This window comes from Procambarus clarkii, chromosome 24 (genome assembly GCF_040958095.1).
Source record: "Procambarus clarkii isolate CNS0578487 chromosome 24, FALCON_Pclarkii_2.0, whole genome shotgun sequence".
In the NCBI taxonomy this organism is placed as follows: domain Eukaryota; kingdom Metazoa; phylum Arthropoda; class Malacostraca; order Decapoda; family Cambaridae; genus Procambarus; species Procambarus clarkii.
This window is the reverse complement of record NC_091173.1, coordinates 4,573,629-4,597,840: the sequence shown is the minus strand read 5'-3', so window position 1 is coordinate 4,597,840 and position 24,212 is coordinate 4,573,629. Positions and strand designations below refer to the sequence as shown.

The 24,212-nt window shown below is 48.9% G+C and overlaps 1 protein-coding gene across 4 annotated transcripts in view; it reads left to right on the top strand.

Annotated features, from left to right (window-relative positions):
* vir (VIR_N domain-containing protein) overlaps positions 1-24,212 on the top strand; it is a 274,658-nt gene that overhangs the window by 130,892 nt on the left and 119,554 nt on the right. The window lies entirely within an intron of this gene.

The following is a 24,212-nucleotide window of genomic DNA, read 5'->3' as shown; positions in this document are numbered from 1 at the left end:
CCCGTGGGTAATTTTCACCACTTTCTCAACATTCTTCTCTGGGACGAATTCCAGAGACACTCTGGGACACATGTATTCTTCTACATCGTGTCACAACCATGTTCCAATCGTATTGAAATCCTGCATGACCATTGGTTACATATGCCAATAGGCCCATATGAGCCTCCGTGATTTTGTGCTTGAATCTCAAGGATCTCGTAGGTTTGAGACGATCTACGTTACTTAAAATATTGTTGGAATGTTTGTCAAATTCCAGTGAGGCTTACCTCCAGTCCTTTATAGGACTCATTGGTGCTCTACCGTACTACTTATCATCTTTCGATACTATATCTAATTATTTTATAATCACATCTTCTCTCCGTACTCTGTCTTGACATTACTAATAATCGTTGAATAAACCTTGTAGGCCTTGTAGGTATCCCTGTAGTGATAGGGAGCCGGTCGGCCGAGCGGACAGCACGCTGGACTTGTGATCCTGTGGTCCTGGGTTCGATTCCCGGCGCCGGCGAGAAACAATGGGCAGAGTTTCTTTCACCCTATGCTCCTGTTACCTAGCAGTAAAATAGGTACCTAGGTGTTAGTCAGCTGTCACGGGCTGCTTCCTGGGGGTGGAGGCCTGGTCGAGGACCTGGCCGCGGGGACACTAAAAAAGCCCCGAAATCATCTCAAGATAACCCTCCCCCAAAAGAAGGGTATTGCAGCTCGTACCCTATGCATCCTGAGCATTGGCCGGGGGTTGATCATTTTGTTTATGTACAGTGCAATTACCTAAGTGTAATTACCAAAGTGTAGTTACAGGATGAGAGCCATGCTCGTGGTGTCCCGTCTTCCCAGCACTCTTTGTCATATAACGCTTTGAAACTACTGACGGTCTTGGCCTCCACCACCTTCTCACCTAACTTGTTCCAACCGTCTACCACTCTGTTTGCGAAAGTGAATTTTCTTATATTTCTTCGGCATCTGTGTTTAGCTAGTTTAAATCTAAAATTTAAAATTTAGCTAGTTTAAATGTTTAAATCTATGACCTCTTGTTCTTAAAGTTCCAGGTCTCAGGAAATCATCCCTATCGATTTTATCAATTCCTGTTACTATTTTGTATGTAGTGATCATATCACCTCTTTTTCTTCTGTCTTCTAGTTTTGGCATATTTAATGCCTCTAAACATGTGTTGGTGTCCCGCGACCTTCCTCACAGGTAATATGCCACACTCACTCATCTTACATCTCCAGTCATAGCCCCTAGATACTGGGGGAGTTCTGAATTTTATATATGGAGTAAACACAGTTCTTTTCTCTGCATACCGGTGTGGGGTGGCTCGGAATGATGCCGCCTCCGCCTCTCCACTGCACTTAATCTTCTCCTACTGCTCACGCAACTCCAGACATAATCCACTAGCGATGCTCCCACAATATTGCACGTCTAAGCTGTGTCGTGACACTATAGTGCCTACACTCTACAGGTGAGATTGTATGGTCTGGTGAGTGACACTGTCAGCCAGGCACTGGTTCTCGATTTTTGGATGAGTGAGAGATATTGTTTGTAGTGTGTTGATTGGCCAATTTGCGTGCATCTTAACGTGACCTTGCTTAGTAAGTATAGGTTCTTCGTTTCACTGTGGGGCACAGTCCTGAATTTCGGTAACTTTTGATTAACCCTTAACATGCTAGGGGGTATAATATCCTTTCTTCCCCACAGGCGCATGTAATTTTGAAAAAAAAAATATATATTTTTTCTAACCTGTTAATTTGTGTTCACTGATCACGGGAAAAATAATAAAAAAATCGTAAGTGGCATATATTGCCCGCTATAGGGCTGGGAAGTCTGGCAAAAAATAGGCGCAGACTCAGCGTGCATCCCAGGCGGTCTGTTGTTCGCCAGCTGTCAGGCCGGAGTTGCCACAAAGAGATAATTACCTAATTATTTCAATGTCTCTGATTGATTTTTCATAGTTTTTTTGCTGTAATATTATTCAATAGTGTGTAGTTTGATATATTTATATAATAAAATGAGTGAATCATTGCTGTACTCAAAAATATGGTGTGCATATTGTTGATTCAGTTATGTTCATCAATCAGTGAACAAATACTTTGTTGGTTATTACACTATAAGCACAGGTTATATATAAGTATCTGCATGTTTTGTTCACTATAACGAATCACTAAGTAGCTGTTATGAGTCAAAAAGTAACGAGGAGTGACCGCCGTGTACCAGCCAGCCACTCACGCCCTCCCTCCAGTCATCTGACTCACCCACATTCTCCTCCCACAATACTGTTTTTGCTATAATTCACTACATACAGACATTATATATAAGTATCTACATGTTTTGTTCACCATAACTGTACATCTAAGCTTGTATGGTGAGTAAAGGCACAAAGACGTAGGACCTCACTCAGTCAGCTGATGGCTGCCGCCCTCAAGGCCAGACGCACTAATATTTCTCCTCCAACAATACTGTGTGGTGTTATTACGCTATATACACACATTATATATAAATATCTACCTGGTTTATTCACCATACTTGTACAAATAAACTGGTATGGTGCCCAAAGAACATCGTGGTAACCAGTAAACAACACCGTCGTCTGCACGGTGGCGTCGTGCAGACGACGCCACCGCCCTCACCAAAATGGCGGCTCCCAACCTTCTCTTGCTGTTTATACTCTCTATACACACGTTATATATAAGTATCTACATTTGTGTTCACCATAGTGAACCACTTAAGCTCGTATGGTGAGTTGGACACTAATTCATTGACCATCGTTCAGTGCCTTGGTGCACCCTTATACAGTGGGGCCTCCATTTACGATGGTAATCTGTTCCCAGAAACGTATTGTAAGTTGAAATATTTTTAGTCGAAACGATTTTTCCCATAAGAAATAAAGGGAATTGAATTAATCCATTCCACACCCCCAAAAATATTAACTTAAAAATACATTTTATACTGAATACAATTTTTCTGGGGGGAGCCCCGTCGGCTCCCCGGAGCTATCCCAGGCTGATATGCTAATGTCAGACTTTGGCATCAGTCATGTGTATGGAGTTCTTAGGCCTACCGGGGACCACGGCCAGAACCGGGCCCCCTCAGAGAGGCAAGGGGAGCAATGGCCTACAGAAGCCCCCGTGTAGTTGGAAGCATTCTATGTCTGCCATCGACCGGAACAGGCACCCAGAAAGGTAAGGGCCCCAAAACAAACCCCTATTCTGGTTAAAATTGCTACCTAAAACCGAACTAGTGGATAGAACTCCCCAACCGAAAACAAGCAAACTAGTGTGACGTCACACACTGCCGCGCCGCTGTCTGCGCAGCTCCCCCCTCCCCGGGAGGGGGAAGGGGGAGCCCCAGACCCCCCGCGCCGGCTACCCACACCTCAGTTCTTGAGGCTGATGCTATAGGCGATGGTCGTGTGCTCTGGCTCCGGTGTCGCTACTGCACTGTGCTTTGAGTGTGGTGTTAGTTTTGTGGGTGCGAGAGCCAGGAGTTATCTTCAGTACTCGGGCTGCATGCGCCTAGGGCTGCCTTCCCTAGGTGCCCTGTAAGTACTGCCCTTGGGGCTTGGGGCCACCTTCCACAGGCTCCTCGGGGTCTGCCTCTGCTGGTCCGTTTTACCTTTCGGTTTTTCGGCCGCCTGTTGGGCTCTTGGGTGTTCTGTTCTCCCTTGTTACCGGCAGGTAAGAGGCAGTTTGCACTGGTAGGGGCGCAGGGTGCTGCTCAGCTTGTAATTCCCGACATCGCGGCCGGCTCTGTTCCTTGGGGTTCGCTGTCCTCTTGCGGGGTTTTGTTTTTCTTTTTCTTTTTGCCTGGTGGGGGGTTCTGTCATTTTATTTAGTTTGTTTTTGCCCTTCCACTGTTCTCCTCGGTGGCGCCCCCTGCTAGGTCCCCGTGAGTGTACACGTCCCTGGGGTTCAGCTTTAGAAGTTTGCTTGGTAGTTTTGGGCGCCGGTTTGCAGCACCCTGCCTGGGACTACCTGAGCGCGAGTCCTCTTAAAGTAAACGCTCAGGACCCTGGGAATCCCCTAGGGGGCGCGTGGGTCCGATGGATGTGACCCCGGAGTCCCCACTCGCTGTGTGCGAGTTTGAGGGTTGCTCGGTCCCCTTGTCTCAGGGTGACCCTCATTGTTTTTGCCTCTGCCACGCTGCCTGTTGGGTCGGTGATACTTTCGACCCTGAGTCCTGTGAGTGTTGCTGCTTGCTTGTGACTCAATTTACCCAATCCTCTGATGATTCTATTCGGGTACAGGTGGCACGTGCGTTGCAGTCTAGGTTTCGTCTGTTGCAACGCACTCGGTTGGTTGCTTCCCGGATGCCCCGGGGCTGCCCCGCTTTGCTTTTCGAGACCCGGACTTGGGGGTGGGGGTCGCTTCGATCCTGGTTCAGTCCGCACCTCCTCGTCCTTCCCCTTCTGTTCGTTCTGGTCCCCCGCCCCTGCTTCTGGCCCCGAAGCGTCTGAGGGTTTCGGGGTCGGAGCAGGGGTTACTTGATCTCGAAACTCGGGCAGCTTCGGGGGTTGCCCCTTCCGGGGGGGTGGCAGAGGCATTCGAGTCTTGTCTCCCGGCCGAAGCTTCAGGGTCTGACCAGTGGGCCCCCCTTCCTCCAGCTTTTCCGGCTGCTCCGTCCTTGTCTTGTGGGGTCGGGGCTTGGAGAGAGGACTCGGCCTCGGGTCCTGTGGTGACGGACCTCGAGGCTGGGGAGGGGCTGACTTGGGGGCCTTGGGCCCCGCTGGACCCCGCCTGGGTTTTTCTTCCCACTGAGCGGGGCTTATTGTTACAAGGAGTGGGGTTTTCTTTCCCCCCCTCTGCGTACGAGTTGGATTTGGTGTCGGCCCCTCCCCGGGTACGTCGGTTCCGTCCTTCAGGAGGTTTTCGGCTTATCGCATCGAACCTGGTGTGGTGCGAGCGGCCTTTGCAGCTTACCTCCTGCGTGACCCGGATTATGCCTCGGAAATGGATCCGTCCACGTTCAGGTTTGGGACTTCGTTCCCTTTCTGGCTCCGTTACGAGGTTCCGGAGTCGTCCTGGCTAGCAGACTGCCCCTTGTTTGGTCTGGATTCCTGGCATTCTTTCTGTCGTTCCCGCACGCTGGAGTGGCGGGAAGCTTCCACGGTGCTTCAGGTTTTCCTGGGGGGTGAACTTGAGTACCTGAATGAGTGCTTGTTTGCCCCTGCCCTTCCCCGCGATGTGGGCGTTATTTAGCTCCATGTGCAGGTTCCCTCCCTTTCGGTGGCGCTCGTGGCGGAGGACTTGCGCGCTCGGGGCCTTTTGTGTTCGGCCTTGCAGTTCTTTTCCCTCCTGGAGCTGTCTTCGGATTGGCTCGTGGAGGATGTGGGGACGCTTGGGTCAGTCCCGGGGTCCGGCACCTTGTCCTCGGCTGCGCGTTCGTCGGCTGCCTTGTTGAAGCTGTTCACGCCGATTTTGCGGGATGCGGTTTCCCTGTTCTATGCTTCCCGTCTCGCGTGTCGGCAGGCGGTGCTGGGTTCCTCCGTGGAATCTGCTTGGGCTCTGGCTCTTAGGCGTTCTTCACCTTTTTGTCCTCTCCTGTTTGGGGAGTCGGCTGTGGCGCAGTTTATTCAGGCTGCGTCGGCGGCTTGTCGTCCGATGTCGGACTTGTTGGTTTTCCAGGGGTCCCGGGGTGGGTCTTCCCGGAAAGGTCGTGCCAGGGCTCGGGGTTCCTCTCGTCGTGGTAGGCCTCTGGTGTCAGGTTTGGGGTTGGCTCCTCCTGCGGACCCTCCCTCGTCTGGTCGGCGCGGTGTTCGCGCTGTGCGGGGTTCTGGGTCTCGTAAGGGTCGCCGGCCCTTTCGCGGTTTGCCCCTTTGACGGGGCGATGGGGGGGCGGCTTGCGTTGTTCGCCCGCGCCTGGTCCGACGATTCGTGGGCCTTTCGGGTCGTGTCTCGCGGCCTGCGGTGGCGTTGGGTGGCCCCTCCCCCCTTTGGGGGGTCGGGGCTGGCAGGGCAGGCTTCTTCCCCTGCGCTCTGTCGAGTCGTCTTGGAGTGGGTACGCTTGGACGTCATCGAAACGACGTCGTCCCTCAGATGGGTTTCCCGTCTGTTTCCGGTTCCGAAACGGGACTGCGCGGACCTGCGGTTCATTCTGGACTTGTCCCGTCTGAACCCCTGGGTTCATTGCCCCTCCTTTCGGATGACTACGCTGTCTCAGGTTCGGCTCCTCTTGGAGCCGGGAGCTTGGATGGTGTCCCTGGACCTCCGGGACGCTTATTGGCATGTCCCGATTCATCCGCGGTTCAGGGACTGGCTCGGTTTTGTAGTGGGGCGTCTGAGTTACCGCTTTCGTTGTCTCCCGTTCGGGTTGAACCTGGCACCTCGCGTGTTCACACGCCTTACACGGGTTGTGGTGGCTCGTTTGCGTCTCCTAGGTGTTCGGGTGTTGGCCTACCTCGACGACTGGCTGGTTTGGGCTCCCAGCCAGTCAGCTTGCTTGCTAGCCAGGGATTTGGTTCTTTCCCAGCTCGCCGGGTTCGGGTTCTTGGTGAACTGGAGGAAGTCCCATCTGGTTCCCTCTCAGGTTCGGACTTGGCTGGGTCTCGTGTGGGACTCTCGAACCGCCTCCTTGTCTCTCCCTCCGGAGTCTCTCCTGCGGCTGCGGTCCCGCCTTCGTCTGTTTCTGGAGGGCCCTCGGGTCACCCGGCGGTTGCTCGAGGGGCTGTGCGGGAGCCTGAACTTCGCGATGGTGGTCTACCCGCCGGGTCGGGTTTGGCTTCGACGGCTGTTCTGGTTCCTTCAGGGTTCCCCCTTCCGCCTCTCTCGCGATCGCAGAGTTCGACCCCCGGGGGACTTGCGTCGGTTGCTGCGTCACCGGCTTCCTCTTCGGGTTTTTCGGGGTTCAGTGCCTTGGCGCCTACCCGAGCCCTCGCTCGATGTGTACACGGATGCGTCGTCTCTCGGCTGGGGTTTTGTGACCAGTGCTCACCAGGCCGGCCAGGGGCGTTGGAATCCGTCCTTCCGTCGAGCTCACAGTACGGTGCGGGAGTTCGCGGCAGTGTGGTTTGCTCTGGGGAGGATTCGGGTGGCCCGCGGATCGACGATTCGGCTCCATTCGGACTGCTCTCCGGTGGTTCATTGCCTGAACCGCGGGGGTTCGATGCGGTCCTTGTCTCTTTGGGGTTGGTCGCTTCGGGTGACTCGTCTGCTGAGTTCTCGGGGTTTGGCTCTCCTGGCGGTTCACGTACGGGGCGTGTCCAACGTCTTGGCCGACGCCCTGTCTCGCTTCGTTCCCCTCTCCACGGAGTGGACGGTCGACGACGAGTCCTTCCGTTGGCTTTGCCAGACGTTCGGGCGCCCCGAGGTGGACCTCTTCGCGTCGGCGTGGTCGCGGCGTCTTCCAGTTTATACGGCGCCCTTCCCCGATTGCGAGGCCGTCGGGGTCGATGCCTTTCGGCTCGACTGGTCGAGGTGGGGGTTCCTGTACCTCTTTCCCCCGGTTCGGCTGTTGCTCCAGGTCCTGACTCGCTTAGAGACTTACCGGGGGAGAGTTGTCCTTCTGGCCCCTTGGTGGCCGGCCCAGCCTTGGTTTCAGGCGCTGGTTGCTCGGTGTCCGAACCCGAGGGTTTTCCCGCGGCTCTGCCTCTTTCAGCAGATCGGGCCGGTACGTCACGTAGCTGGTTCGATCTTCTCCTCGAGTCTTCGCGTATGGTTTTTTGACTCGAGTCTATCATCATCTCTATGGTGATCAGGTGGCCTCCTTGTTGGTGTCCCACCTGAGGGCTTCTTCTCGGCGGCAGTATGAAGTTTCCTGGCGGTCCTTCCGTTTCTTTTTGCGTCTTCGTCGTCTTAGCTCCTTGTCTGTTCGGGTGGTCTTGTCCTTCCTCTCGTGGTTGTTTCAGGACCGTCATCTTATGCCTAACACTGTCGCTTCGTATCGTGCGGCGCTGGCGGAGCCGCTTCAGCTTGCTTTCGGTATCGATGTTACGTCTGCGCCGTTTCGCAAGCTGTCTCGTGCATTGTTTCACCTCCGGCCTGCTCATGCGTCGCCTGAGCCGTCCTGGTCTTTGGACAGAGTGCTCGCTTTCCTTTCATCTCCTCGTTTCGTTGTGGCCCCTTCGGTCCAGGATTGTTTTTCCAAGGCACTTTTCTTGTTGGCTTTGGCCTCTGGGGGTCGGGTAGAGGAGCTTCATGCTCTCCTCCGGCGCAGGGGTTTCTGCTCTTTTGGTCGTGGTGATAGATTTGTTCGTTTGCAGCCGTCTCCTTCTTTTCTGGCGAAGAATGAGACTGCTGCGTTCCGGAGGGGTCCATGGGTTGTTGATGCTTGGTTGGTCAGGCCGGGGGTGCATCATGTTTTGTGTCCGGTTGCGGCGCTTCGCCGTTATTTGCGCGCCACAGCTTCTGTGTCCGGGGACGCGCTGTGGGTTGATCCGGTTTCCCTTCTTCCCTGTTCGCGGGTTCGAGTCTCTCAGGTCGTCCGCAGGGTTATTAGGTCCAGCCAGCCTGCGGTCTATCCCCGTGCCCATGACGTTCGTAAGTTCGCGGCTCTTGCTGCCGTCTTTGGGAATATGTCTTGGTCTGATATTCGGGCGCGGGGATTTTGGCGGTCGAACAGGGTCCTGGCTGCTCGTTACCTTGTGAATGTCCCTGGGCCTCGTCGGGCCTGTGTTGCATTGGGTCGGCGGTTGCAGCCAGTTGTCTCGGCTTCGAGTTGAGGGGTGAGCGACGACCGCCTCCCGGGTAAGTCCCTCTTTTTCTGTCTGTGGGTAGTTAGCTCCGGGGAGCCGACGGGGCTCCCCCCAGAAAACCAGCGTTGAATGTAATGAAACGCCATTTTCTGGGTGAGTCCCGGAGGCTCCCCGGCATCCCTCCCTCCCTCCGGTCGGCGGTTTTTCGCGTTTTTGACATCCAGCCTCAAGAACTGAGGTGTGGGTAGCCGGCGCGGGGGGTCTGGGGCTCCCCCTTCCCCCTCCCGGGGAGGGGGGAGCTGCGCAGACAGCGGCGCGGCAGTATGTGACGTCACACTAGTTTGCTTGTTTTCGGTTGGGGAGTTCTATCCACTAGTTCGGTTTTAGGTAGCAATTTTAACCAGAATAGGGGTTTGTTTTGGGGCGCTTACCTTTCTGGGTGCCTGTTCCGGTCGATGGCAGACATAGAATGCTTCCAACTACACGGGGGCTTCTATAGGCCATTGCTCCCCTTGCCTCTCTGAGGGGGCCCGGTTCTGGCCGTGGTCCCCGGTAGGCCTAAGAACTCCATACACATGACTGATGCCAAAGTCTGACATTAGCATATCAGCCTGGGATAGCTCCGGGGAGCCTCCGGGACTCACCCAGAAAATGGCGTTTCATTACATTCAACGCTGGTTTTTTCTCTAACTACAATACAGTACATATGTTTATCTTACCTTTATGAAGGACTCTTGATGCATATGGAAAATGTGATGAGGGGGGAGGAGGAGAGGTGTTACTGTTTGGAAGGGTAGTCCCCTTCCATTATAACATCAGGCAGTGATGACTTCTCTGGGGTACACTCTCTTCTACATTTTTCCTGCATACCACTAGGACCTGGTTGTGGTTCGCTGCTTGTTTGTCTCACTAAAAACCTTTTCATAGATTGTTGTTTTTCCATACATTTTAATTTTTGTCTGTAGTGAGGCATCACAGTGTCATTAAAAAGGTTAAGGCAACGGCCTACTGCACCGTGATTTGAGTAAGTCGTTTCAGCAAAAGTTTGCAATTCTTCCCATGCTGCACACATTTTCTTAATTAATGAGGAAGGGACATTCTGTACTGTCTCCTCCTCCCCTGAAGAAATTTCCTCAGCTGTCTCTTGTTGCTGCTCCTTGTGAAGGTCTTCGGTGGTCAGTTCTTCGCTGTGTTCCTCCACCAGCTCGCAACACACAACACTCACAACACTGTGAATGCCTTTTCTTTTTCTAAATTTCTCAAACCGTCCCCTGCTCGCCTTGAACTCTTTTGCATTTGCATCACTCATTCCAGGGGTTTTCTTTAAAAGGTCTTCATGCAATTTCCTTGCCTTTCACAAATGATGGCCTCTGAAACTTGATCACCCGCTAACTCCTTGCTGTGTATCCAAATTAATAACTGTTCAACATCCTCAACTGTTTGTGTTCTATGTTTCGTGATTATTGATCCGCCTTTTGCCACTTTAGCACTCATAATGTCCTTTTTCTTAGCAAGTATGGTGGATATCATTGACGTGGATTTGTTGTACTGCCTAGCTAGTTCAACAACCCCCACACCATCTTCATACAGTATTTATGAATGATCTCTTGTTTTTGCTCTACGGTCATCCTTACATGGGTTTTCATATGTTGAACCTTACCACTGACTTTCTTGGGGACCCATGATGTGATATATAATAATCTGTTTTATGTTCAAAGAGCAAAAAATCATCAAACAGACTGGGAACCATGCGCTCGGTTGACTCGAACGTGTATCAACAAATATTGTTAGTCGACGGCACTATCATAAGTCGAGTTGCATTTTCCGATCAAATTTATATTGTAACTCAAAATTATCATAAGACAGGGCAATTGTAAGTTGAGGTGCCACTGTATATATATTAGTCTGTCTCTGTATATATATAGTTGATCATGTACATTCAGTTACCAGTTGCTACCTAGGTCTTATTAGTTCATCATATTGCTTATACTCTCTTGTCCCTAGCTAACGGTACTTAGACCGTATTTAAGGTCTTTTCATTGCATGTTTCCATATTTCCTACCTCTGTGCTACACATTGTTGTGTATCTTAGTATGTGCATGTTGGCTATACTAATGTTAGTGCTAGGCTGGACTATATACATGTTCAGTTCCCTGATATTGAACAGACCCAGTGTTTAGTTATAGAACTGAGTTCTTCTATCTTCTCCTTGTATGTCACTACCGGCTTCTGTGTTGTGATGTCTGCAGGTGGATATAGATTTCCAATCGACCACTCCTGCCCCTACAGTTCCTTTTCATTGGAACCGGAGGAGTTAGGATTACAGTCCTGGCTACATCCTTTTATTTGTGTTCCTTTTCCTGACAGTACATCTTTGTTTTAGTGCAGTCTAAAGTCTAAGTAGTTCTTTTCATACATTACTCGGCGACATGTGCGTCATTCTGCCCTGCTGGAGCTGATTGTCCCTCTCCTGCGGGATGCAATGTCACTGTTTCTCTTCACGTCTTGCGTTTTGGCTCGTGATGCTCACTTCCTCGTTAGACTCTGCCTGGGCCCTGGCTCTTTGGTTTTTGTCGCCATTTTATCCTTGCTGTTTGCGGAGTCTGTGGTTCGGCAGTTTCTGCAAGCAGCAGCTTCTCGTTATCTTCTGTTATTGGACTTGTTAGTCGTTCCGGGGTCAGGGGGGAAGGTTCCTCCCGGATGGGGCGTGTCTGCTTGTCCAGGTTGGTTCTTTCCCTGCCCACCAGGTCTGGGTTCCTGATTCCCTGACAGATGTTCCATCTGGTTCCTTGACAGACTTGGTTTCAGGTGCTGCTTTCTCAGTGTCCACACCCAGGGGTTTTCCCACGGCTCCTCCTCTTTCAAATGCTCAGTCCGGTCTTCCCCTCAAGTCTGGTAATTTTGACTCGAGTCACTCACCATCTGTTGGGTGATCAGGTGGCTTCGTTGATGGTGTCCCGCCTGCATGTTTCGTCTCGGCGGTGGTATGGGGTTTTCTGGCAATCCTTCCTTTTCTTTTTCTTTCGTAGGTATACTACGCTTTTTGTTAATGTGGTCTTGTCCTTCTCTCGTGGAGGTTCAAGACCGTCATCATGCCACATACTGTCACCTTGTCTCATGCGGCGCTGGCAGAGCTGCTATAGCTTGCTTTCGGTTTTGATGTTCCTTCTGCACCGTTTCACGGGAGTTGTTCACCTCCGGCCTGGTCATGCGCCGCCTGGGCCGTCCTGATCTTGGACAGGGTGCTCTTTTCTCTATCTTTCCCTCGGTTTGTTGTGGCCTCTTCGGTTTCTGTTTCTTTTGATTCTGGTGATTAGTTTGTTCGTTTGCGGCCATCTTCTCTTTTCTGGCTAAGTATGAGACCGCTGCTTTCTGAACTGGGGTCCTTGGGTTGTTGATGCTTGGGTGGTCAGGCAGGGGGTGCATCATGTGTTGTGTCCGGTTGCAGCTCTCTGCCGTTATTTGAGTAATTACCTAAGTGTAGTTACAGGATGAGAGCTATGCTCGTGGTGTCCCGTCTTCCCAGCACTCTTTGTCATATAACGCTTTGAAACTACTGACGGTCTTGGCCTCCACCACCTTCTCCCCTAACTTGTTCCAACCGTCTACCGCTCTGTTTGCGAAAGTGAATTTTCTTATATTTCTTCGGCATCTGTGTTTAGCTAGTTTATATCTATGACCTCTTGTTCTTAACACTTTAGTGCGCGCGGCACTAGCTGGAAAAAAAAGCGGGTTGTGCGCGCGGCGTTCTGGGCGCTCAAGCGTAAACACAAAAAAGTGTATAATCTTTTCACGCTCCTAACATCAATTCTCGAGCTACGTTTTTCGTTTTGGTATCAATGCGTTGGCAATAAAATTCTCTACAAGATCATATGCATAAAATGTCGCCAAAGCATTTGCTATCCCACCACGAAGTAAATAAACACGAAGATGACTCGCCGTGACACCCAAACAGGAAGTAAATGTTCATACTCTTTTGTTTGTTGCCAGCCTCACAGTCATCCTACAGTGCTTATTTTGATATCACTGAACTCGCAATAAAATTCCCCACCCAGACATATGCCTATCAATGTCTAATTATGTTCCGCATGAGTGTGGGAACTGGGCGAAGCGTTAGCCGTGATTTCAGCAGCGACGACACTGTTGTGATGCAGCGCTTTGAAAGTTTATACTTATTTCACTGTCATGACATTATTTCTCGAGCTACGTATTTCATTTTTATAGCAATGTGTTCGCAATAGAAATTTCTATAAGAACATGGGTAGAATTGGCCAACAGAGCGTCAAATAAATTTGCGGCGAATAAAATCTTACGCGTGTTTGTACTTGTGAGCGTAAAAAGTTTTTACTTTGCTCATGTTTTTTCAAGTTTATACTTGTTTCACACCGTTTTTTTTGTTTGTATAGTGTTCGGAATAAAATTCTCTACACAGACATATGCATATAAATGTAGAATCATGATCGCGGCCAACACAAGAGTGTGTGAAGTGGGCGATTACCCTCGTTGTGTCACTAACTCAATAGTCTCTCCTCTAAGTTACAATACATTGCCGTTTTCTCAAATAGGCACTGTGCCTATTAGAGAAAACAAAAATTTATTGGCAAACATATTCATACAAACCCCAAGTCGATCGAGTAGTAAATACCCAATATAAAACACGGTCCGTAAATTTACGTCGTGATCCGACAAGCGGTTAAGCAAAACGCCCGTAATTCCAAGTGGAAAATCCAGGAAAGTGTTAAAGTTCCAGGTCTCAGGAAATCTTCCCTATCGATTTTATCAATTCCTGTTACTATTTTGTATGTAGTGATCATATCACCTCTTTTTCTTCTGTCTTCTAGTTTTGGCATATTTAATGCCTCTAACCTCTCCTCGTAGCTCTTGCCCTTCAGTTCTGGGAGCCACTTAGTAGCATGTCTTTGCACCTTTTCCAGTTTGTTGATGTGCTTCTTAAGATATGGGCACCACACAACTGCTGCATATTCTAGCTTTGGCCTAACAAAAGTCGTGAACAATTTCTTTAGTATATCGCCATCCATGTATTTAAAAGCAATTCTGAAATTAGAAAGCGTGGCATAGGCTCCTCACACAATATTCTTTATGTGGTCCTCAGGTGATAGTTTTCTATCTAGAACCACCCCTAGATCTCTTTCTTTATCAGAATTCTTTAAAGATTTCTCACATAATATATAGGTTGTGTGGGGTCTATGTTCTCCTATTCGACATTCCATAACATGGCATTTATTAACATTAAATTCCATTTGCCAAGTGGTGCTCCATGTACTTATTTTGTCCAGGTCTTCTAGAAGGGCATGACAATCATCTAAGTTTCTTATCCTTCCTATTATCTTAGCATCATCAGCAAACATGTTCATATAATTCTGTATACCAACTGGTAGATCATTTATGTAGACAATAAACATCACTGGTGCAAGAACTGAACCCTGTGGTACTCCACTTGTGACATTTCTCCAGTCCGATACATTGCCTCTGATCACAGCCCTCATTTTTTCTATCAGTCAGAAAATTTTTCATCCATGTTAGAAGCGTACCTGTCACTCCTCCAATATTTTCCAGTTTCCAGAACCACCTCTTATGTGGAACTCTGTCAAAAGCCTTTTTTAGGTCCAGATAGATGCAGTCAACCCAACCATCTCTTTCATGTAATATCTCTGTTGCTTGATCATAGAAACTGAGTAAATTCGATACACAGGATCTTCCAGATCGAAAACCATACTGTCTGTCTGATATTATATCATTTCTCTCCAGGTGTTCTACTCATTTAGATTTAATTATTTTTCCAATATTTTGACTATTACACTTGTCAATGATACAGGTCTATAATTAAGGGGGTCTTCCCTGCTTCCACTTTTGTAGATTGGAACTATGTTAGCCTTCTTCCACACATCAGGTACAACTCCTGTAAACAGGGATGCCTGAAAAATCAGTTGAAGAGCAATGCTGAGCTCAGGTGCACATTCTCTCAGAACCCATGGTGAAACTCCATCTGGACCAACTGCTTTGTTCTTATTTAGCTCCTTGAGCATTTTTTTCACTTCGTCTCTAGACACCTCTATGTGCTCTATGTTGTTCTCTGGAATTCTTATTGTATCTGGTTCCCTGAAGATTTCATTTTGTACAAACACACTTTGGAACTTTTCGTTTAATGTTTCACACATTTCCTTTTCATTTTCCGTGAATCTATTTCCCATTTTCAACCTCTGAATATTATCCTTTACCTGCAATTTGTTGTTTATGAATTTATAGAATAGACCTGGTTCTGTTTTACATTTGTCTGCAATCCCTTTTTCAAAATTTCTTTCTGCCTCTCGCCTCACTGCCGTGTAGTTGTTTCTCGCATCTTTGTATCGCTGGTATGTTTGGGGGTTCGGCCTCTTCCTGTATTGATTCCATTTTTGTGTCTTTTGGTCTCTGGCCCTCTCGCACTTTCTGTTGAACCAATCCTGTTTCCTAGTTCTGCTTCTCTGTTTTGGTATAAATTTTTTTGTGCTATTATCATATATTTCACAAAACCTGACATACATCTCATTCACTTCCTTGCCTAGCAACAAGTCTGTTGCCACGGCCTCTGTGGCCAGGGACGCACTTTGGGTTGATCCGGTTTCCCTTCATCCCTGTTCTAGGGTTCAGGTCTCTCAGGTCATTCGCAATGTTATTCGGTCTAGCCAGCCTGCGGTCTATTCCCATGCCTATGACGTATGTAAGTTTACTGCTGTTTTCGGTAACATGTCCTGGGCTGACATTCGGGCATGGGGCTTTTGGCGGTCGAACAGGGGCCTGGCTGTATTCTACCTTGTGAATGTTCCTGGGCCTAGTCTGGCCTGTGTCGCTTTGGGTTGGTGGTTGCAGCCTGTTGTCTCGACTTCGAGTTGGGGTGCAAGCACCGACTGCTTCCCGGGTAAGTCCCTCTATTTTTCATCTTTGGTGATGTAGCTCCGGGGAGCCGAAGGGGCATCCCCCAGAAAACCAGCGTTGAATGTAATGAAACGCCATTTTCTGGGTGAGTCCCGGAGGCTTCCCGGCAACCATGCCTACCCCCAGTAGACGTTTTTTTCACATGTTGTTGACATCCAGCCTCAGAACTGGTGGGTGGATCGCCGGTACGAGGGTCTGGGGCTTCCCCTTTTCCCTCCCGGGGAGGGGGGAGCTGCACAGACATGCGGCACGGCTTGTGTGATGTCATGCTTGTTTTCTAGTTTTCATTTGGGGAGTTCTGTCCACTCTTTTGGCTATTTTAGTCGTTTTAACCAGAATAGGGGTTTGTTTTGAGGCTCTTGCCTTTCTGGGCGCCTGTCCCAGTTGATGACAGATATAGAATGCTCCTAAACCCATGTGCATTTCTATAGGCCATTGCTCTTCGTGACTCTCTGAGGGGGCCAGGTTCTGGCTTGTGGTCCCCGGTAGGCCTAGAATTCCATTCACGGTGATGCCAAAGTCTAATGATATATATATCAGCCTGGATAGTTCCGGGGGAACCTCCAGGACTCACCCAGAAAATGGAGTTTCATTAATTCAACACTAGTTTTATGCCTTACAGTATATAGTAATTACAGTTATTTGGAATGTCAAGTATATATTTAAGCTTGTTATAAATATTGTACAGTATAGGGATTATTTTTGTCCCTTGCATCCTCTTGCCACTTTGGAGGGTGTAGGGATTTTATATAGCATTAGGGCACCTGTTCCCCCCAACCACTAGGCATGGGGGAGAGGTAGGTACCCCCCTAAGCACACTTATTTCCCCTAACAACACAAACTAAAATGTATATAATAATGGTTAGATGGCAATCTCACCCACTAGAGTTAAGATAATAAAAATGAGTTAGATAATAAAAATGAGTTAGTACATTGGAAAATGTACATTGGAAAATTCTTTTGTATTTTTTTTTATATAAGACTCAGCACACAATGGGAGATTTAACATTTGGAGGCATAGGTAACATTTGGTAACGACGCAGCATTGCGTCATTACAGAAATTTTAGTGTAAAATAGTTTTCATAAACTGTATTGAAGTACTCCACATACAGCAGAACTACTTATCAGTATAGTGCTAATGGCATAATACAATACAGTACCTTACCTTGAGGTTACCTTGAGGTGCTTCCGGGGCTTAGCGTCCCCGCGGCCCGGTCGTCGACCAAGCCTCCTGGTTGCTGGACTGATCAACCAGGCTGTTGGACGCGGCTGCTCGCAGCCTGACGTATGAGTCACAGCCTGGTTGATTAGGTATCAAATCAGTACAGTACAGTACAGTACAGTACAGTACAGTACAGTACAGTACAGTACAGTATCAGTACAGTACATATTTACTGTTCAGCATTCACAACTCCATGAGAAATCAAGATGGACATACAGTAACTCCAACAATAAGGTAAATAACAAATGTAACATAGTATTTTTTAGTAGGATAATAATATATAGGTACAGTATATAATATGATAATGCATTTTTATTGTGTACAAGAAAAATAAGACACTGACGCAAATACCTCTTGAAGGTCACCTTATGCAACGATTCCAACGCTCCAACGCACCGGGTTGGTCCCATATAGTGCGTTGAATCGAGTTTGTACTGTATACTTTTTAGCCCCACTTTAGGCGTCAGATGTGAAATGACCAATTATCTCGCCTAAGTCTAGCACCGTGCTGGGCGCAGGAATGTGAGATATTACTGATTATGGGGATGTGGATTCGAATGTTTGCCTATGACAAAAAATGAATACACTTCGGAAGAGTGAGCTAGACAAGGATCTAAATTCTTCAGGTGGAAAGGAAGACCAGTGCGGTTTTCAACTGTTGATCTTGTTGGACTGCTCTCGAAGAGACAATTCCACTGACATCCAACTCAACACAATTTGGACATCAACTAATGAAGTTAGTTCTTGCAAGCACATAGGCAAGCAATAAATTAGTGCTCTGAGAGATCTATCTCTCATATTGTGTCATGGCCAGGTTTGTGCTTGGTCTCTGCGGGTAGCCCCGTCAGCTCCCTGCATCCAGGCTGATATTGCTAATGTCAGACTTTGGCATCAGTCATGTGTATGGAGTTCTTTAGGCCTACTGGGGACCATGAGCCAAAACCTGGCCCCCTCAGAGAGGCACGAGGAGCAATGGCCTATAGAAAACAGCATGTGGTTAGAAGCATTCTATGTCGGCCATCGACCGGGTCAGGCACCCAGAAAGGTAAGCATCCCAAAACAAACCCCTATTATGGTTAAGAAATTGCTACTGAGAGCCGAACTAGTGGACAGAACTCCCAAAATAAAAACGAGCTAACGAGCATGACGTCACCACGTTGCCGCGCCGCCGTCTGCGCAGCTCCCCCCTCCCCGGAAGGGGGAAGGAGGAGCCCTAGACCCCTCGCGCCGGCTACCCAAGACTACAGTTCTGAGGCTGTTGCGCAAGGCAGGGATCGTGTGCTCTGGCTCCAGACTTGGTTTCAGCTCTATGCCTTAAGGCGTGGTGGCTGTCTTCTAGGGGGTGTGTGAGCCAGGAGTGATTCTTCAGTACTCGGCCTGCATGCGCCTAGGGGTTCCCTTCCCTAGGTGCCCGGTAAGTACTGCCCTTGGGGCTTGAGGTCACCTTCCACAAGTTCCTTGGGTTCTGCCTCTGCTTGGCCGTTTACTGCTCGGTTTTCGACCGCCCTTTGTGTGTTAGGGTGTTCTATCTCCCTTGTTCGCCTTAGGGTAGGAGGCAGTTTGCACTGGGAAGGGGGTACAGGGTACTGTGCAGCTTGTTTTCACCAATCATAGCAGCTGACTCTGTTCCGCCTAGGTACGCTGTCCTCTTGCGGGATTTCCTTTCTTCTTTTTGTTGCCAGCCTGGTGGGGGTCTGCCTTTGTTGTTGCCCCCTGTGTTCTGGATGCTCTTTTCTAATTCGGTGGTACCCCCTGCTTAGTTCCTGTGAGTGTACACGTCCCGAGGGCTCAGTTCTTAGAAAGTTGTTTGGTAGATTTGGTTGCCGGTTAGCAGTACTCTGCCCGGGCTTTCCTGAGTGTGAGTTCCATCTCAGGACCCTGGGAATCCCCACGGGGGCACGAGGGTTCAATGGATATGACCCGAGTACCCCCTCACTTTGTGCGAGTTCGAGGGTTGCTCTGTACCCCTTGTCTCAGGGTGACTCAGTGTTTTTGCTTCCGTCTGCTGCCTGATAGGTCGGTGACACCTTCGACCCGAAGTATTACGAGTTTTGTTGCTTGTTTGTTACTCGGTTATCCAGTCCTATGCTGACTATTCGAGTGCAGGCAGCACTAGTGTTGCACGTTGGGTTCAGGTGGTAGCAACGTGCTAGGTTGTTGCTCCCTGGAAGCCCCGAGGCTGCCCCGTTTTGGTTGTTGTGTCCGGGGATTTGGGGTGTTGGTCGCTTCGGTTTTGTTTCTGTCTGCATCCCCTTGGCTTTTCCCTGATGGGGTTTAGTCTCCTTCTCCCCCCCTGCCCTTCTTCCCTGCATCCGGATCCGCACCCTCTGTGGGTTCGGAGTCGGGGTGGGGTCTCAATGGTCTTGAGACTCGGGCCGTCTCGGGGATTTTCCCTTCCGGGGTAGCAATGGAGGCATCCGAGCCTGTTCCTCCAGCTGTGACGTATGGGTCTACCAGGGGGCTCCCTTCCTAAGTATTTCTCCGGCTGCCCTGGTTTTTTCTTGTGAGGCTGGGGCTTTGGGGGGATGGCTCGGCCCTGGGTCCTACCGTGGGGGTTCCCGGGGCTGGAGAGGAACTGACTTTGGGGCCTTGGGCCCCGTTGGACCCCGTTCGGGTTTTTTCTACCCCTCTGGGCGGGGCTTGCAGTTACAGGGAGTGGGGTTTTCCTTTCCCCCCCTTCTGTGTACGAGTTGTTGGGCGTTAGCCTCTCCTCGGGTTCGGTTACTTGTCCCTTCGGGTCTGTCGGTTCCGTCCTGTTGGTGAGTATTCTTCTCCGTTTTCTCACCTTTCTTCTCTGGGACATGAATTCTCTGTCATGTCGAGGTCGTGTTCCCCTCGTATCGGGGTCCTACATGAACTTTGGTCTCTGGTGCGACTGTTCCCTTATGAGCTTTCGTGATTTTGTGTTTGCTTCTGTAGGATCTCGAAGGTTTGGGAAGTTTTTTGATACTTACCGTGTTATTGGAACGTCTGACATCTACTGGTGAGGCTTACCTCCAGTCCTTTCTTGGACTCGTTGGTCCTCTTTCGTGCTTCTACTTGGTTTTCGGTACTATCTCATTCTTTTGTACAGTATTTATATTTTTTCTCCGTGCTCTGTCTCAATATTGATAATGTTCCTTCCATACTCCTAGTTGGCGCCCGCCCTGCTGGGCGGGTTGTGCGGTCGGACCTCATGAGTCCTGTGCATGCGTCGTGGGAGTTTGTTTTGTTATGGACTGTGTACCCAAGTGTTGGTGTTTCGCGTCCTTTTTCTCTCGGGTGCTTCGCTGCTCTCGCTCCTCTTATCTTTCCAGTCCAAACCCTGTAGATACCGGGGGTGTTCTGAATTACAAATATGTGGGGGATGCCTAGTTCTTTTCTCTACATATAGGTGTGTGACGCCGTATCCGCCTCTACCCTATTCTTCTCGTGCACATGTGGCTTTGGCCTTATTCCACTAGCAATGCTCCTGAAATATTCTCGGCTACGATGTGGTAGTGCCTACGCTCTGCAGTTGAGCTCATGCGGTCTGGCATCTCTTTCGGGCAGGCGCTGGTTCGTGGTTTTTGGATGAGTGTTGGGGGTTGGTTGTGGCGTTTTGGTTTGACCCGTTGCATACTTCTTCCCGTGACCTTCCTTACCTGTCTGTGTTCGTTACACGATGAGACACGGCCCCGTTTTTTGAAGTCTTTGTTTAGTCTTTCCGTGCCTGGGTCTTTTCTTGCCTCGTGACACTCATTCTTTGACCGTCGAGCAGTGCCTGGCTGCGCCCTTCCGTATACATTAGATTCTCTGTGTAGTGGGTCATGTCCATTTCGTTCCCGATTCCTGCCTGTCTTCTTCGTTCCTCATTTTGCTTGTACATACTTGTCTCTAGCTGCTGGTGTTTGGACTGTCTTTCTGTTTTTCTTGCATTTTTCTGTTTTTCCTCTTTCTCTGCTACACATAGTTGTGTGATTTAGTATGTGCTTCTTGGCTCTACTAATAGTAATAGTGGCTTTAGGCATTGTATGTACTAGCCCTATCTATAAATCCATCACTCTTTGTAAAATCTCTTGTATGTATGTACCTTACCTAAATAAACATTTTTATTATTTATTTTTTTTTATTTTTGACTAATGCTGAGTTGGACTTTGTCCATGTTCAGTTCCTGCTTTTGCACCACCTCTGTGTTCAGTTATGGTCCTGAGTTTTCATCTTCTCTTTGTTTGGCACTTACAGCTTCTGGGTTGCCCTGTATGTTGCCCTGCCCTGTATGTTGCCCTGCCCTGTATGTTGCCCTGCCCTGTATGTTGCCCTGCCCTGTATGTTGCCCTGCCCTGTATGTTGCCCTGCCCTGTATGTTGCCCTACCCTGTATGTTGCCCTGCCCTGTATGTTGCCCTGCCCTGTATGTTGCCCTGCCCTGTATGTTGCCCTGCCCTGTATGTTGCCCTGCCCTGTATGTTGCCCTGCCCTGTATGTTGCCCTGCCCTGTATGTTGCCCTGCCCTGTATGTTGCCCTGCCCTGTATGTTGCCCTGCCCTGTATGTTGCCCTGCCCTGTATGTTGCCCTGCCCTGTATGTTGCCCTGCCCTGTATGATGTAGCTTCTGTTCCTCCTCTCCTGCCCCTGCAGTTTTTTTTTGTTGGGCCCGGTGGTGCTAGGTTTCAGGCCCTGGGTCCGGCCTTTTTCTTTGTGTTCACTTTCAGGCGGTGCATTTTTGTTTTCGTGCTGTTCACGTCCTGGTTTGTTCTCATACCTTACTCAGCATCGCGTGCTCCGTTCTGCCCTGCTGGGGATGTGTTCGCCGCTCCTGTGGGATGCGGTGTCCCTGTTTTTTGCTTTGAGTTTTGGCTCATGGTGCTCGCTTCCTCATTGGCCTTGGCCTTGGCTCTAAATTTTTCGTCTCACTTTTGTCCTTGCTGTTTGTGGCTTCTGAGGTTTGGCGTTTTTTCTGCTGGTGGTTTTTAGTTGTCATCCGTTGTCGGACTTGGGCCTTCAGGGATCCCGGGGGTGGGATGGGGGGGGTTCTCGGGCGGGGCGTGTCTGTTCTCCCGGGTTGGTTCTTTCTTGGCTTGCCGGGTTTGGGTTCCTGGTTTCCTGGCTTACCCTGGCAGTTAGCGTTTTCCTGATCTTGTGGTTTCACTTCTCACGAGTTGGTGTTCAGGTGGTTTCATTGATGGTGTCCCACCTGCGTGCTTCGTCTCAGCGGCGGTGTGGGGAATTTTGGTGGTCCTTCCTTTTTCTTTTTGTCCCTTCATAGGTTTGCTGCATTTTGTTGGTGTAGTCTTGTCCTTTTCTTGTGGAGGTGCAGGGCCGTCATCTTGCCACATACTGTCGTCTTGTCTCGTGCGGTGCTGGTGGAGTCGCTCCGGGTTACTCTAGTTTTGGTGTTCTCCCTCCACCAATTCAATGCACGGCAGTCTTTCCCCGTGTCTACGATGTTCGTAGGTTGGCTACGCGTTTCTTCGTTGATGTTCCTGGGCCTTGTCGGGCCAGTGCAGCCTTGGGTTGGCAGTTGCAGCCTTTTGTCTCCGTTTCGCATTGGGGTGTGAGTGACGACCCCCTACCGGGTTAGGTCCCTCTTGTTTTTGTCTTTGGATAGGTAGCTCCGGGGAGCTGATGGGGCTCCTCCCCCAGAAAACCAGAGTTGAATGTCATGAAACGCTATTTTCTGGGTGAGATCTGGAGCCTCCCCGGCAACCCTCCCTACCTCTGGTCGGCATTTTTTCGCATATTTTGATACCCAGCCTCAGAACTGGGGTTTTGGGTAGCCGGCGCGAGGGGTCTGGTGCTCCCCTTTCCCCTCCCAGGGAGGGAAGAGCTGCGCAGACGGTGGGGCGGCGATGTGGTGATGTCATGCTCATTAGCTCGTTTTTATTTTGGGAGTTCTGTCCACTAGTTCGGCTCTCAGTAGCAATTTCTTAACAGTATCGCCGGCGCCATGCGCGCTCTGCAAACTTTGACGTCATGGGGCCAATGGCGCGGACGAGCGTGCGGCCACGCCTAAATGTGTATACTCGTTTCAGTTTTCTCACCTTAATTCGTGTGCTACGTCGTTCGTTTTGGTATCATTGTGTTCGCAATTAAATTCCCTGCAAATGTATATGCATATAATGTTCAAAAGCCTGGCGAGACTTCCCGCAGCAAAGCCTAAATTCGGAAAAGTTACTGTGAGTGCACAAAATCAGTAAAATGTGTATACTCGTTTCAGTTTTCTCACCTTAATTCTCGTTCTACGTCATTTGTTTTGGTATCATTGTGTTCGCAATTTAATTCCCTGCAAATGTATATGCATATAATGTTCAAAAGCCTGGCGAGACTTCCCGCAGCAAAGCCTAAAAAAGTTACCTGTGAACGAGCACCAATTTGCTCATCACAACCAAATGTGTATACTCGTTCAGTTTGATTACATCAATTTTCATGTTACATCGTTCGTTTTGGTATCAAATTGTTGGCAAAATAAAAACGCACATTTTAAAACTATTCCCATAATAATAGAGCAATAACTGGAATTTTAACAAATATTTTAATTTTAAACGCTCATCATCAAAATTATTTATATATTTCCAGTGTTTTGACATAAAATTTCATGTTACATTGCTCGTTTTGGTATCAAATTGTTCGCAATATAAAGGCACGCATTTTAAAACTAGTCCCATAATAATAGCACAATAAATAGAGTTTTAACAAATATTTTAAAATTTAGACACAAAAACGTATTTATAATCTTTCAAGTGTTCTGACATCAAATTTTGTGTTACATCTTTCATTTTGGTATCAAATTGTGCGGATTTTAAAGGTGTTTATTTTGAAGCTATCCCGAGGTCAATTGGATAAAAAATGGATTTTATACAAATATTTTTTGTAGTGGACGCAAGTCCTGTCCACGGCTGTGACTCAGGAGAAAAAAAATGGACGTGATCGGTGTCCAAAGTGAGCGATAGTGTTAACCAGAATGGGGGTTTGTTTTTGGATGCTTACCTTTCTGGGTGCCTGACCTGGTTGATAGCAGACATGGAATGCTTTCAACCACACATAGGTTTCTATAGGCCATTGCTCCTCTTACCTCTCTGAGGGGGCCAGGTTCTGGCTCGTGGTCCTCGGAAGGCCTAAAGAACTCCATACACATGACTGATGCCAAAGTCTGACATTAGCAATATCAGCCTGGATAGCTCCGGGGATCCTCCAGTTCTCATCCAGAAAATAGAGTTTCATTACATTCAATGCTGGTTTTTTGGGTTAATTTCTGATTCCCACTCTCTTCTCACCTCGTTGAGTGAAGCTGATTATGATCCTTCATAAGCCTCGGACATGGTACAATCTGAGGGCTTTGTGGTGCTGTACCATCATTTAAGCTATTCAAGTGCCAACCAGAAAGAAACATTTTATTACATTTAATTCTAGATTATTTATTTAAAAGATATGTATCTTTGTGCAATTATACACACCTGAATTGAGGATTCT